Raw genomic sequence first — 15,818 nt, forward strand, 5'->3', positions numbered from 1 at the left:
GAGAACTAGCGCCGCCGAGGCCATGAGACCCAGCATCCTCTGAAAATGTTTGAGAGGAATGTGTGCACCGGACCTGAGGGAAACCGCTCGGTTCTGAACAGAGTGAGTCCAATACTGTTCCCAGAAACGAAACTTTCTGTGTGGGAGACAATAAACTCTTTGCCACGTTGATTCTGAGTCCCAATCATTCTAAATGGTTGAGAAGCCAAGATCTGTGGTTTAACAAGTGTATCTCTGACTGAGCTATTCTGAGCCAGTCGTCGAGATAATTGAGAATTCTCATTCCCCGCAGCCTCAGCGGGGTTAGCGCCGCTTCCATGCACTTCGTGCGGGGAGTCAGAGATAGACCAAAAAGGTAGCACCTTGTATTGGTAAACTTTCCCCTCGAAGGCGAATCTCAAGAATGGCCTGTAATGAGGGGCTATTTGTATGTGGAAAAAGGCATCCTTTAGATCCACAGTGAAAACCCAATCACCCGGGCGGATGTGCGCGAGGATTTGTTTCATTCTCAACATTCTGAACGGGCGCTTCATAAGGGCTTTGTTCAGATGTCTGAAATCTAGAATGGCCTGAGACCACCACCCTTCTTTTGGCACAAGGAAGTAGCGACTGTAAAAGCCTGACTCGCTCTGTGAGGGGTGCACGGTTTCCACCGCTCCCTTAATTTAACAGTTTGATATTTCGGTTCGAAGCACGTGACTCATGTCGCTTCTCACCGCTGTCTCTACCACAGTGCGAAAGCACGGTGGTCTGTGAGCGAACTGTAGCGAGTAACCTTGTTATCGAAGCCAAGGGTTGAATTAATTTGTGGGGCGGGTCACTGAATAACAGCGACCTGTTAGCCCGGATGCATTGTGCTAGTAGCACTGTGCGAGGCGGCGTGCACTGAATGGTGACGCACGCCTTATTGGGTCGCCTTGGAAGTGGCGCTTACCAAGGGGATTGTGTTTGTGTACAGAAGAGGACGTTGCTCACGGGCTCATAAATAGTAATTAGGGAAATAGTGTTCCCAGCCGCCTGAGTGCAGGGGGCTGGAGAACGCAGAATAGCGGTGAACGCTTTGTGTCGCCGGGGAAATGGTGCATGTGTACAGGCGAGCGCGTTTGTTTGCGGGCTCGTCGATTGTAGGAATAATGTTTCCAGCCGCCTGAGTGCAGGGAGCTGGGGAACATAGGGAAGTGCTTGAGTGTAGGGGTACAACTTTGATGTTGGCACCTGCCTACAGATGAACTCGTAACACTGTGTTTAGATAGTGTTACTGTAAAGTGGACGCATTCTTGCGGATTAGTCCACATGCACGTTAGCGGCAGGGCTAATGGATAGCGCGTGCTCTGCAGGCGCGGGTCTACCTAGCCAATAGAAAAGCTCTGATTCATTGTAAATAATGTGTGGTGGCGTGCACTGAATAATGGGCGCCACTACATTAGAGTATTCGCGGCGTACGCCAGCGAGCTAATTCACAGAGGTAAACGCATAACAGCGTCAATGTGCAACTGAGCATGTTTGGCCACAGGCTAGTTATTGCAATGTTACATCTCCAGTCACCTGAACTAAGGGAACTGGGAGAATATCAGGTTTATTGAGTGATTTGTGGCACTGAATTAACAGTGCTTATGCAGGAGTGCACACTATGTAGTGGACACATTACCTACAGTGTTGAACCACTCCAGCCGCCTGAATAGGGGAACTGGGAGAAGTGATATTTGAGGGAAAAAAGGCGCAAGCTTGGCAGCCATTTTATGACATCGTTATGCTCAGACGGAGAGCCCGTGTTATGACGCGCTCTAGTCAGCGAACGCGCGCTGTGCAGAGAGCGCGCGCTGCCATATAAGGCTGTTTACCTTTGGCAGCAAGCGCGCGCTGCAGCGAGAACGGCTGTGACGTAAGCGCATTCTCGGTATATCCAGCAGCCTGAGTTCGCATGCCTCTCCTCTAGCATTCTCTGCCCGCGGCATATCAGGGCGGCGGGGCGAGAGAGAAGGAAGAGTGAGGAGAGCTTATGTTTAGTTCACTCGTGTGTAGAAGTGCACATCTTCCATCCGCGTGGCGGCAGTATCACATTCTCTGTCAGCGGCCATTTCAGGGCGGCGGAGTAAGAGAAGGAGCGAGTGAAAAGCCCCATATGCCCGCGGAGCCATTAGCACGGCGGGAATAACATTCTCTGTCCACGGCCATTTAGAGCGGCGGAGGAGAGAGAGGGAGGCGCATGGAGAGCTCCATATATCCGCGGCGTCATCAGCGCAGCGAGGATATAACCTTCTCGGTCCGCGGCGCGTTTCAGCGCGACGGAATGAGAGGAAGGGAGAGCTCTGTATTCCGCTGGGTGCGTGTCGACGGCGGGCTTCGATCCGGAGCTCAACGATTGCAAGTCGCTGAAGAAGAATTAATCTGACTAACCTTGCGAGAGTGGGTCTTATATACCCTTGGCTATGCAAATTCTGTTGCCCCTTGTGGCGGGAATTTGGAAGGACCTGATTGGTCCGTCCCGCCCCACGGTCTCGCCATAGGTTGCTGCAGTTGCAGCGGCACAGCCAATCCGCACGCAGCTGCTTCCTGCTGAGAGTTGTGCAGCTGCACTGCGTGTACATGGTATTTTTGGATAAAAATTTGCTTCAATATCTCGAGGAAAGGAATTCCCCCATAGCGTTTTAGCAAAACGCAATACGAGAGTACTCTCGTAAGGGAAAGTGTTTGTGTACAAAAAGAAACCGAGAATAGTAACGAAAACTACCTCCAGAACGCTCCTCTCACCCATGAGACAATCACATTCCCCAAACTCCCAGCATGCACCGAGAGAGAGAGAGAGAGAGAGAGAGAGAGAGAGAGAGAGAGAGAGAGAGAGAGAGAGAGAGAGAGAGAGAGAGAGAGAGAGAGAGAGAGAGAGAGAGAGGTTCACATAATTGTCAAAAACAACAATATTTTTTAACCACTTAATTTTTTCCAATACTTGAAAATGAACAAATTTGGGGAAAAAAGTAGGCTGGCTTTCACCCAAATATAAAGGCTGCAGAACAAAAGGCAAATATTGGGCGAACTCACATGAAAGTGTTCCCACATTTCAGAACAACGACAAAATCTCGCAACAATAAATTAGCGCAATACAACAGTTCTAACAGCCCGTGTTGCGCATTTTTAAACCTTTTTTAATCATCAGTACGAAGCAGTCAGTGGGTGTGTGTGAAAAGAAGCGTCGGACGTCATTGGTCACGTGATTTTGATAGAACGAATCAAGCATCGATACAAAGCTTCACTGAAAATCTTTTCTTGTTTTTGATCATAGACAGTAAAAGTCTAACCCTAACACACGCTTCGGAGCTTTGGTGTCACTGTTAACATCACTAACGGTAATTACGTCAGCGTCCCGAATTCGCTCATCTGTTTCCCATTCCGTCATTTTCCATATAGGACAATATGTGCCATTCATATACAGAGCACAGTTAACGAGTGACTGATTACGGATGCAGCTAATGTTCAGCGAAATACAGCACCCGAATTACTCTGGGAACCCCGACAACAGGAGATGACAGAAGACACCGAAGATGTGCATTGAAAAGGTTTGTATCAGGTTATTTAGAATGTGTGGACATAAGTTACTGATAGGCAATGACTCTTGAAGTCGTTTCTTGTTCAGTTTCTCACATTTCATTTTTAAAAACTGTATGGTATTCGTTGCATTAACCCGCTGCTGCTTAGCGAGGTTATTGAGTTGTTAGCTATTAGCCCGGTCTTGTAATGATAGCACTATGTGGAAAATAGACTAGGCCTATATCCAAATTAAACTAAAAATAGTGAATACAGCGCTTCTGAACGGTCTATTCTATCAATAATTTTCGGCAAAAAATTATAGTTAGGCTATTATGTTTACTCTTAACGCCGAAGTAACGCTGTTGTTACAGACATGGCTATGATGCTGCCCTCACTATTGGACATTTCCTAATTCCCACTTCTGAAGTCGTGTTTCGCTTTAAAATTTTGACTTGAGAGGGCGTTCATGTCCAATTTTCAACTTGGAAATTCGTATTTACGATAATTCCTATACCGCGTGAAGGCAGAATTAGCATTAGGAAATAACAAAGACTTGACTTTCAAGGAAATTACATTTATTATGGGTTTAAATACTTTAACAATAACTGTAAATATTGCATTTTGGCAAATACTATGGTCCACAAATCAGTCTGCTGAAGAAAGTGGAAAGATTCTAATTTGAAATAGTTCTCCCAAAAATGAAAATTCTGTAATAGTTGTTCACATGTTGCTCCAAACTCATGCTATATGTATATGACACAAAAGATATTTGAAGATTTTGGTAGCACTTTAGAATAATGGTCCATCATTAATAAGTAACTATGCAGGAGATAATGCAGGACTAATGAGTTGTACAACATTAACACTTCAGCTACTACTATTAACTAATATAGAAACAAGCTGAACTAATCAGTAAGTAATATCGAATTCAGGAGAGTTCCTTATTAGGTAATCAATAATTACTAAAGGAGATTGGCAACACTAAATACTAATAGGTAACTATGACAAATTATAAAGAATTAATAAATAATTACTAATCACAAAATTAACGTGCCTGAGATGTGAGCAAGTGTCTTTTTTTACTCTCAACGTGGTGATAAAATGCATCACTAAAAATGCACCACTACTAGTGACCTGGACCATTATTTTAAAGCGAAAAAGTTGTTTTTCACTTTAAAATAATGGTCCAGGGGCCTCATTTATAAAACTTTGCGTAGGATTTGCGTCAGAAGTGGCGTACGGATGAAACATAGGACGTGCGTACGCACAGAAATATTCGGATTTATAAAACCGTGCGCACGCACATCCTACGCAGTTTTCCCTTAATAAATCACAATCAATTCTAAATGTAGCGCAGCTTTTGTGGCTTCATGTCACGCCCATAGTTGCCCATAAATAGTCCGTGAAACGCCCACAAGTTAATATTCATCGATTGCGAAATCATGGCAAACACAGAGAGGAAATAAAAAAAACGTAACTTCACTCAATGTGGAGTAGAAGTTATCGTTGGCAAGGTGGAAAATAGGAGAAAAACGTTGTTTTGAAGGGCACAGTGTGGGCATTACTAATGCCAAAAAGGCACTTGAGTGGCAAAAGGTTTCAGACGCTGTAAAGGCTGTAGCCTCACAACCTCGGACCGTGGCCGAAATAAAAAAGAAATGGTCGGACATCAAAGTCGAGGCAAAAAAGCGTCTAGTGCTCCATCGCCTGAGTGTGTCCTCGTTTGCCAGCAAGTCTTCTTGCTGTCTGAATATGCGTTCACTCCGAATCCTTCCATTTGCCACATCTTCTAAGAGCGCAAGATCAGCTATTGTGCGTCATTACGCATTGTGATGGGGCGTTTTATTTCCATCCATTTAATTGAATCTGACAAGCTAGAGATGTCGGTTATAATCTACGTGGACATGGGAAATAATTCAGTGCAAATGTAATGTCTTGCAGCTTTCTGAATGGTTAAAGGGTTAGTTCACCCAAAAATTAAATTTCTTCCATTAATGACTCACCCCAATGTTGTTCCAAACCCTTAAGACCTCCGTTGATCCTCGGAACACAGTTTAAGATATTTTAGATTTAGTCCGAGGGCTTTCAGTCCTGTGAATGTAAGTCTGTGCACACTTTGCTGTCCACGTCCAGAAAGGTAATGAAAACATCATCAAAGTAGTCCATATGTGACATCATTTGGTTAGTTAGACTCTTTTGAAGCGTCGACAATACATTTTGGTCCAAAAATAACAAAAACTAAGACTTTATGAAGCATTGTCTTCTCTTCCGTTATCTTGAAATCCGCGTTCACGAGGCCACAGTGACGCTGCAGACGTAAGACGCTGTGACGTGTTATCTGTAGCCTCGTGAACGCGGATTTGGAACAAATTTCATTTTTGGGTGAACTAACCCTTTAAGACATACGTCATATGTTATTTTATCAAAAATAAAACTAAAGGAATATGCATGAATACCATGATTCCGTAGCTGATGAAGAAGTTTTACTATGAAAACAACTATCTGTCTGTCTGTCTGTCTGTCTGTCTATTTATCTATCCATCTGTCTATCTAATTATCTATCTATCTGTCTATCTAATTGCATCTATATATGCTCCGTCAGACGGACACATTGACGAGAATATCAGTTTTGTACATTAGCTATTTCGTTCTGTTTACCATATTTATGAGTAGTGCTGGGCGGTATACCGGTTCATACCGAATACCGGTATTCATTTATTTTATGATATGAATTTTGATGATACCGCTATACCGGTATATGTCGCTTAAACAACGTTCGGAACTTTGAGAGGGGACCAATTTCATTGATGCACTGTAGTAAGGAGCAGTCAGAGCACAGTTGAGATCGCATTAACAGCACAGCATATGGCTGAATCCTATACTCTCATTCATTATTCCCTATGTTATCACTTTATTGGAAGGAGTGAATGAAAACGTGCGTGAAGTCGGACAGGCAATGTGTGTACATCGGCTGTACACTCGTTATTGCGGTGCAATGGGATAGAATGAGTGCACTAGGGTTTCAGACACCACTAAAAAGCGCTGCCCCCTCCAAATAATGCTATATTTGAGGTTATGTGGGGCGATTTCGGATTCAGCCCTTGATTATAGTGGAGCATTCGAACTACACGCGGCGCGCGAGAGAGAGAGAGCGGTTTCTGCGCGGAGCGCCGCCATGGGTTTAACAACGCTCACCACATGGAGCGTATAGCACTGATATAGACCAGAGCGAGCGCGTTTACATTTTTATGGACATATTTCATAAACTCTAGTGCTCTAGACATGAACCAGAAGCGTGTGTGCGCACATATTTCATCACGTCTTATTAAATTAAATGTATGCACTGATTACACTGATCAGTACAACCGTATGTCTGAACGAACGCGCTGACACGATGGATTATTCTGCTACACAAAAGACAATGATGTAAATTAATAAATAAACTGACAATTCAAAGAAGAATGGGCAAAAAAGGAACTGCTTTATTCTTTCTGTGTTTAACTGATGTGTGTCATTCGTTCAGAGAGTGCTCTTAAATGTATTGCAAATATCCGCGTTTCTCCTCGTTTTGGCAGTTTGTTGTTATATAGGATTAGATTTTTAAAATGCTTAAGGTGCCCTCAACTCAACTTTTAATATTCAGGTGTCTGTAAATATGACTTTGAGTGTGTTGCAGGTCTGTTTTATTGGTTGTTGTCTCTCCACGGCATCATTTTGTGGTGCTTTGCAAACCTGTATTAACTCTAGAGTGGAATTTTTTTTACAATATTCACTCGTCATGACAGTAAAACAGGGTATTCTAGTCAATCTCCTGCAGTATTTCCTCTTAATCAGTAGAAAATGTGATTAACACCCAGTCATGCATAGGGAAAAAATACCGTCATATACCGTGAAACCGATATAATTTAGAAAAATACCGTGATATACATTTTTGGTCATACCGCCAAGCACTATTTATGAGGATGAATTGCATAACATGCCAATATTATTGCAGAACATATTTCACTTTTCTTTTTGCAAATATGTGTTAATTTGCATTTCTGTTCATTTTCATTTGATTTTGTTTGTTTTACACTGCAGATCGATCGGGTGTTCGTGTAGGCTGTTAATTGTAAGACTTGCTTTGTGAAGTCTTCATGTTATTTATGAGAGGCATAGCCATTTCTTTTACACAACGGTCTGCAGTTTCACACACTTTCACGTGTTTCTTCCATCTGCCGAACGGTGTCGCCATTTCTCATTTCACACGTTTTTGTGCGTACGCCTGGCAGGGTTCCCACTCGTCCTGGAAAACCTTGAAAACCTTGAAAACTGATGACAAATTTTCCAGTCCTGGAAAACACATGGAAAATTAGAGAAAATGTAAAATGTCCTGGAAAATCTTGTTGTTGTCTGGGAAAATTCTTTTAAAAAAAGTGATTTCTTTAGCCGAGTATAAAGAGTTTATCGCTGGCCCAAACAATTAGCGCTAGTTGCAGAAAGCACATGTTCAGGAATGCTGAGTTTGATGCGTGTGAGTAGTATTTTGAATAATGATGTTTAGTCTTGCTAATGCTATAACTGCTCAAATGTATGCAGTGAATGTTAACTCGTAAGCACGAGTTTGTGTGTTATAAAGTCAGAATTGCAAGATATAGTCAGAATTGCGTGATATAAACTCGCAATTTTGACTTTTTTGCGCAATTGCGAGTTTATATCTTGCAATTCTGACTTCTTTTCTCAGAATTGTGAGATCTAAACTGAGTTATAAAGTCCAATTCTGAGGAAAAAAAGAATTGCGACAATTTTCGCGTTTATATCACAAATATGTAAACTCGTAATTGCGAGAGAGTCAGAATAGCGAGATAAAGTCACAATTACCGTTTCTTTCTATTCTGTGGTGTAAACAAGCTTCCATAGTCATAATGTATGATTAAGAGCTCATATTGAAAAATGCTGGATTGTTAAGCAATGGTAATAAACTGTACGCTTTTAAAGACTTAGAAAGCAATATTTGGCATGATTCTTGTCTTTTATTCCCGCCGTAGTAAAATTGAAAATGTCCTGGAAAAGTACTGGAAAATGGTTGCTGAAAGAGTGGGAACCCTGGCCTGTGTCAGAGCTTGCGTCAAGGACCTCACATTTTCCCGTCAAGTTTGTTTTTTATAAATACCAATTATTGCGTAGAGAGCGGCGTACGCCTTCTTTTGTGCGTACGCAACGTTTATAAATGAGGCCCCAGATCACTAATAGTTCTTGAAGATTGTCCTTCTTTACTCTGAATAATTTCATAAAATTAACTAACCAACTGACAAATTATAAAGAACATTATTGTGTGTCTGAGACGTAATCAGTCATTTTTTACTCTGAATAAAATGCATCACTAATTACTCAAGTGTTACTTAGTCACTCTTCAAGGACTACTAGTGACCTGGGGCCTCATTTATAAACGTTGCGTACGCACAAAAGAAGGCGTACGCCGCTCTCTACGCAATAATTGGTATTTATAAAAAGCAAACTTGACGGGAAAATGTGCGGTCCTTCACGCAAGCTCTGACCCAGGCGTACGCACAAAAACGGGTGAAATGAGAAATGGCGACACCGTCGGCAGATGGAAGAAACACGTGAAAGTGTGTGAAACTGTAGACCGTTGTGTAAAAGAAATGGCTATGCCTCTCATAAATAACATGAAGACTTCACAAAGCAAGTCTTACAATTAACAGCCTACACGAACACCCGTTTGATCGATCTGTAGTGTAAAACAAACGGAAATTACAACAGAAATGCAAATTAACACATATTTGCAAAAAGAAAAGTGATATATGTTCTGCAATAATATTGGCATGTTATGCAATTCATCCTCATAAATAATATGGTAAACAGAACGAAATAATGTAGCCTACAAAACTGATATTCTCGTCAATGTGTCCGTCTGGCGGAGCAGATATAGATGCAGTTAGATAGATAATTAGGGAGATAGATAGATAGATAGATAGATAGATAGATAGATAGATAGATAGATAGATAGATAGATAGATAGATAGATAGATAGATAGATAGATAGATAGATAGATAGATAGATAGATAGATAGATAGATAGATAGATAGATAGATAGATAGATAGATAGATAGATTTATTAATTGTCCGCTGGGGAAAGTTGTTTTCATAGTAAAAATGTATTCATCAGCTACGGAATCATGGTATTCATGCATATGCCTTTAGTTTGTTTTATTTTTGATAAAATAACGTATGACGTATGTCTCAACCATTCAGAAAACTGCAAGAAATTACATTTGCACTGAACTATTTCCCATTTCCACGTAGATAATAGGGATGGGGATTAATAGGGATTCCCCAATAATTGCCGCCAGTCTCTCATCAAGAGGGGTCAGCTCTGGTGTGGCACCTATTGAAACCGTTCCCGTTCCTATTATTATTATTCTGCTTCTTCTTCTTCTTCTTCCGCCATGGGAGTCTATGGCAGCCCATAGAACCGTTTGCGGGAAAGTTATGAAATTTGGCACACAGATAGAGGACAGTCTGATAAGTCACCATAGCAAATTTGGAGTCTCTAACTCAATCCCTCTAGCGAAATTTGACTCATGTTTATGCAAATAACTTTTGAACCATAAGGGCTAGAAACAAAACGATTCAATTGCACCATATGACGTCATTTTCCGTCATAAAAATGTTCCCGCCATTTTGAATTTTCCGAAAAACCTACTTTTGCAAACTCGTCCTAGGCGGTTCATCCGAATTGCACGAAAATTGAACCAGATCATCTTCAGACCATGCTGACAAAAAATCTTGCAAATAAAGTTGATTCGTCAAAATGTTTTTGATAAACGTGCAAACAAATTTTACGTAGCGGTTGCGAAAATACACTTAAGGCTATATCTCCGCAACGCTTTATCGTATTCAAACCAAACTTGGTACATGTCATCACAAGCATAACCCGAGGCAACATGCAGCGTTTTGGCGCAGCGCTACCTACTGGTCCGGAGATACGAAAAATGGCTGTTTTTGCTTATAAAGTTTGAAACGTTTGTCCAAATATCATAAAAGTGGTCTCGTTAGATTCAGGACGGCATGCCGAGTCGTCTGATATCCAATTTTACCATATCGTCCATTTTTACTGTCGGCCATTTTGAATTATGTACTAAAATGCTGTATTTTATGAACGCATGAACAGATTGTTACGAAACTCTGTATGGGTCATCAGCACGATGCCCTGAAGTAGCCTGACAAATTTCGAAACAGCGCCACCTAGTGTAGAATTTTTTTTTCAAATGCTTATAACTTTAGGTGTGATTGACTTATTTTCATGGGAGTTACTTATTTTGTCTCCTGAATCCTCGCCGAGTCCAACGATACCAGACTTGCTAGATTTCGGCGTATGGTTTGTGCAGTGTTGTAATTTAGCGCTTTAAAAACATTAGCTGATATCTTCGAAACCGCTACTCCGATCGAGACGAATCCAGCGTCAGAAGTTCGGAATCATAGGTCGATAGCTGTATGCTAATGCCCAAATGTCAAAATATTGATAGTAAGGGGGTGTAAAATCCAATCAAAGTCATGTGTCAGTCATTTTTCTTGTGTTTTTTCATATAAATGTCTATAACTCCAAAACTAAACAAGATATTTTCACCAAAATTGACACAGACATGTATGGGCTCACTCCGAGGACACACAAAATGGTAGGATTGTGCCACTTGGTGGCGCTATAATAGAACAAAACATGAAATTCCCATTGACTACAATGCAGTATTATGATAAAAAATGTAAATGAATTGTTGTATCATTACGAAACTTGGTATGTGCCATCAGCACCATGCCTTTAAACTACTTAAACGGTTTCAAAACAGCACCGCCATGTGGTCCATACTTATAATGAAAAGGCCTCTTGAGGCTATATCTCTGCAATGACATATTGACACTATATTGACACCCTGCTTTGATATATTGACACCAATCTTTGCATGTGTCATTGTTCCCTTATTCTGACCACACCACATCAATTTCGTAACTGTGCCACCTATTGGTTGAAAGTGATAAATCATTAAATCATTATTTATTGACTGTATTATCATTTTACAGCTATTTTGCCTAAAATCACCTTAATAGGTCTTTAATTGCTCATTGCTGCAGTTGATCTGACATTGCCAGCATATTTTGGCATGTCTTGTCTTCTTCTTTGCGCTTGGCCCCGGTATTGCTGCTTGCAGCTATATTTTATTTTTAGCATTGTTGCGAGGAGTAACATTTACATACAGTGGGGAGAACAAGTATTTACACTGATATACTGCCGTTTTCCTACTTACAAATAGGGTTGGGTACCGTTCACATTTTAACCGGTATCGGTACCTTTTTTCGGTACTTTAGGGATTTACATCAATAACTATAAATAACCTGTAAGTAATTTATAGAAGTGTTATTGACATTATGCCAGAGCTGCCCTGGTCTCTGTCTGCCATTGTCTGTGATGTTTGTATACTATAATATTTACTAGATAGTAGGCTACTAGGTAGGGCTGTACGATTAATCGAAAAATAACCGAAACCGACATTCAGAACCTCTAACCGACGTATTTTTCCCATGTCGGTTAATTACTCCGCCCCGTCAATCACATCAAGTGCAGTTTGCAGGCACACAGAGAGATGCAGGAGCAGTTATCTGTGTTTAAAGATGCCCACAATCACTATAGTAACTGCATGTTTTACACAGTTTATATACAGGTCAGTTAATCGCCGTTCCTATAGCCTATACGCGCTGCCACTGACACACACACACACACACACACACACACACACACACAAAGTTTGTTTTTGTGAAATGTGAGGACATTCCATAGGCGTAATGGTTATTATACCGTACAAACCGTATTTTCTATCCCCTTACACTGCCCCTGCCCCTAAACCTACCCATCACAGGAGACTGTACAGTTCACTTTCTGTGAAAAAAAAATTGTTCTGTGTGATTTATAAGCATTTTGAAAAGTGAGGACATGGGTAACGTCCTCATATTTCACCCTCTTTTTGTAATACCTGTCATACCCATGTCATTATACACATTTGTGTCCTTATATTTCACAAAAACATGCCCACACACGTCGTGCGCAAGCCCCGAAGCCAGCTTTCACTTTCGTGCTCATAAAGTTTGTCAAGTAAATGCGTTTAAAGGCTTGCCAGTTTCAACATTTAAAGCGATTGTGCACTATTCAAAAACAACAATACGTATCCGTTCAGTGCTCAGCTTTTTTTCTGTGACACTTATACCCCTTTTCCACCAAGGCATTGCTGGAGCTAGATCGGAGCCAGAGCCTAGTTTCAAATCGGTTCTTTGTGTTTCCACACCCAAAGCCCCAGCTCCGAGCCAGGAAAAGTGGTTCTTCAGTAGCACCAAAACATTGCTGGGCTAGAAGTAAGAACCGATTACGTCAGGCGCTGGGGGCGGGGTCAACAAGACCAACACAAACTTGAGATCTGCCATTGTTGAAATAGCAGCTAATGGAGCTAACAGCTGCTGCTCGTTTGTAATCTCCGTCTATACAAATTACGGCGAACTGCATGAATGCGTTGGATTCGCTGTGTTTTCGTTGTGTTTTGATGCCGATGTAGGATCGTAAACCCATGTGAATCAATAGTTATGCAACGTTTGCATTGTTGATGGAAGGCTTGTTCGCAGCGGTGCTCTGCAGAGACCGATCGCCGTATGATAACGAGTCCAGTGAGAGCATATGACTCCTTATGCTTTTGATTCACTCATGCGTTTTTTATATATATATCATACGTGGATCGGTCTGCGCAGCGCCGATGCATCTCGAACAAGCCTGGTGTGTTTGTTTCCCGCTGCCCAGGGTTGCCAGGTTTTCACAACAAAACCCGCCCAATTGCTACTCAAATCAAGCCCTATCTCGTTTCAGGGGGGCTTCCCCGGTAAAAATCACATTTGGTGTCATGTGTCAGGTTCTTTCTCTTTGCTTCTCACTAGGGCTGAACGATTAATTGCATTTGCGATAATATCGCGATATGATAAAACACGATTTCCTAACCGCAAAGGCTGCGATTACAGTCTGGTCACGTGACACGCGAGAGTAAAGTTTGCAGAAGAAGCAACTTGGCACGTTACACATATCATATGCCTGGCCTAAAAGAAAAAAAAGCTGTTTGTGTTGGATCTATCTAATATTGTGTTGTTCATACTATAGGCTACAATAGAGGTGGGAGAAAAGATTCTTCTCCAATGATTCTGGATCGATTCTGAGCTTAGATTTTAACTGCAGGTGCGTGGTGGCGCTGTGTGTGTTTTAGAAACACCGTATTCTGATTGCTTCCATTATCTCTCTCTTTCTCTCTCTCTCTCACACACATACACACACACACAATCACACACGAACCATAAAATAATATTTCATAACGTCCGGAACGGTTGACGGCGCGAATCGCAATGACATTCGCAGGCTTCTTTGCACAGGATAAGCGCTGTGAGAAACTTAGCTCTGATGTCACGCTTACAGTTTGTGTTCTCGCCCGCCGGTATTTTCCTTACAAATGCTCAACGAAGGCTTCATTCATGTCGTTAGGAATGCAGTGTGCTTGTATATTAAAAAATAAGTAACTCACTGACAGAAGGTTTTCCATTTCAAGTGCTCACGCGGTGCTGTGTGAAGAGTGCTCGCGAGCACGCGTCTGGTCTCAAAATGCTTTTATGACGCAAAATTAATGTAAACACCGTCAGTAATGTCTTAATGAATTAAACAGACTAGGTATGGCGAAAACTAAACATTTTCTTGACCGACCACCGAGCCTCATTAGCCGGTTGAAACCGGTTAACCGATTAGTTTAAAATATGCTGCGCTATTTGAAATAACAGCCGCGAGCCGCTCCTGCAATTTCGCAACTCTGTCGCATCTCTCTGCCGCTCTGCCTCCCGCTCTCGGCGGGTTGGAGAATCTGGAATGTATCATGCTTGTATTCCGTCCATGTACTCTGTTTATCATTGAATGACAGGCAGCATATCATATCATGTGTGGTTCAAATAGGCGCTATCCCCCAGCCAAATGAGAAATCAAATATTAAAGTGATCAGTTTTCATACACAAAATGGTCTCACAGACTAGCTGTCAAAAAAGGCGCTTTTTTGTGTTGTGTTGTGGTCCAAGCGGCAAGTAATGTGATTAGCTGTTGTCACTATGACGGTCGCGTCATCACCAAGCTTCAGCCACGCCCTCCGTCAAGCGTTGACGCCGAAGCCCCGTGTGAATGCGGCGTCACACACACACTGTCCCGCTTGTTTGTAATCGGAGGACAAATGGCTCCTTAGTTTCGAAATGGTTTCGGTACAAGGTGATCGCGTTGAAAATAAAGGCATTTGTCTAGCGTTAGAAGCTCATTTGAAACTTTGCCGCGGCTCATTTAAGAAAATGACAGCTCCGAAGAGACGCGCGCTTTAGTTCGAGGTAGTGCTAACAATAATAAAGAAAGATGATGATCAACACCTTATGTGTTACCACTGAAATGTAGATGTAATATATTTCCAAATGTAAGCCCATCTTATGCGGAATGTTGTATACAATAACCTTGAGTGTTTTAGCCTGTTTACTTTTTGCAAACCCAAACGCTGTGACCTCGCGCCAAATGTTTTTATTGGTTTATTAAGTACAAACAGGCGAGTTATGAAAAATTGAGTGTGAGGGATTTGTTCACTTCACACAAAAAGATTTTGGAATGAGATGGCTAACTGTAGTAGCGTTTAGTCCACTGTCTATAATAGCCTAATTTAGAGATCACTTTTTTTTTTAACCGACAACTTTGATCGGTTAGCGTTGATACGGTCAACCATCGGTCAAGCGGTCATCGGGTTAACATCCCTAAAACAGACAGGGCAAAACATCTTATATTTCAAAAGAGATCTGTGCATTAGTGTGAATGCAGGTCTCCCGCTGTCTATCATGTCGTCATTAATAATCAAACAACAGTAAAGCTGAGAGAGAAAAATCACTCACAGTTCAGACACTCTTAAATGCTGAAAGCACTCTTTGTTCATTGCTTGTAATATGTTTTTTGTTCCTCTTTATGATTTACTAGCTTATGTTTTGCAGCTATATTAGTTTATATATTTAAAATTATTAACATGCAATTGTTTTAATTAAAATGTTATAATGTCCTAGTTATTTTAAAAAGCTTATAATTACATATATCATAATAAAAAACATTTTAAGTTTTAATAAATTAATAAGATTAATTAATAAGGAAAAAGTTCAAGAATTGTTTTGGAATCGGATCGTGACTCTCGGAATCGGATTGTGAGGTACC

General features: G+C 41.3%; 1 protein-coding gene across 5 annotated transcripts in view; it reads left to right on the top strand.

Annotated features, from left to right (window-relative positions):
* The first annotated feature begins 3,210 nt into the window (after positions 1-3,210).
* chst10 (carbohydrate sulfotransferase 10) overlaps positions 3,211-15,818 on the top strand; it is a 29,510-nt gene continuing 16,902 nt past the window's right edge. For 4 of the 5 annotated variants that reach the window (XM_079813055.1, XM_079813054.1, XM_079813058.1 and 1 more), the window contains exon 1: positions 3,211-3,554. The gene's annotated coding sequence lies outside the window, so the exon portion shown is untranslated. The remainder of the gene's footprint in view (positions 3,555-15,818) is intronic. The other variant, XM_079813056.1, reaches the window with a different exon arrangement.

Source organism: Gobio gobio (assembly GCF_949357685.1).
Source record: "Gobio gobio genome assembly, chromosome: 3".
Taxonomy (NCBI): domain Eukaryota; kingdom Metazoa; phylum Chordata; class Actinopteri; order Cypriniformes; family Gobionidae; genus Gobio; species Gobio gobio.